The following is a 406-nucleotide window of genomic DNA, read 5'->3' on the forward strand; positions in this document are numbered from 1 at the left end:
CCGCCCCACAGCCCTGCCCACCCTGGGTTGGGTGCTGCCCCGCCAGCCCTTCCCACCCTGGGTTGGGTGCTGCCCAGCTTTCTCCCAGCAAGGCTCTTCTGCCCCCCAGAACATAACCGAGCCCCAGGCTCAGGGAAGCCTGAACACCCTTGGAAACAGGGGAGCACCCAGCAACGGGCAGCTCTCCCTGCAGGAGAGGACAGGACCTGTGACAGCCCACCCTGCATGCCCACCCCCAGGGCATTGGGCCAGAGAGAGGACCTACACTCCACACATGGCCGTGGGACCTCCTGCCCCAGCCAGGACCAGCCCCACCACCCAGTTTCCCAGGGGCAAAGCCAGGAAGGCTGCAGCAGGAGCCAGGCAGCTCACCCTGGGGGGACCCAACTGCCGCAAAAGTCAGCCA

This window comes from Buceros rhinoceros, unplaced genomic scaffold (genome assembly GCF_000710305.1).
Source record: "Buceros rhinoceros silvestris isolate BGI_N320 unplaced genomic scaffold, ASM71030v1 scaffold24197, whole genome shotgun sequence".
In the NCBI taxonomy this organism is placed as follows: Eukaryota; Metazoa; Chordata; class Aves; order Bucerotiformes; family Bucerotidae; genus Buceros; species Buceros rhinoceros.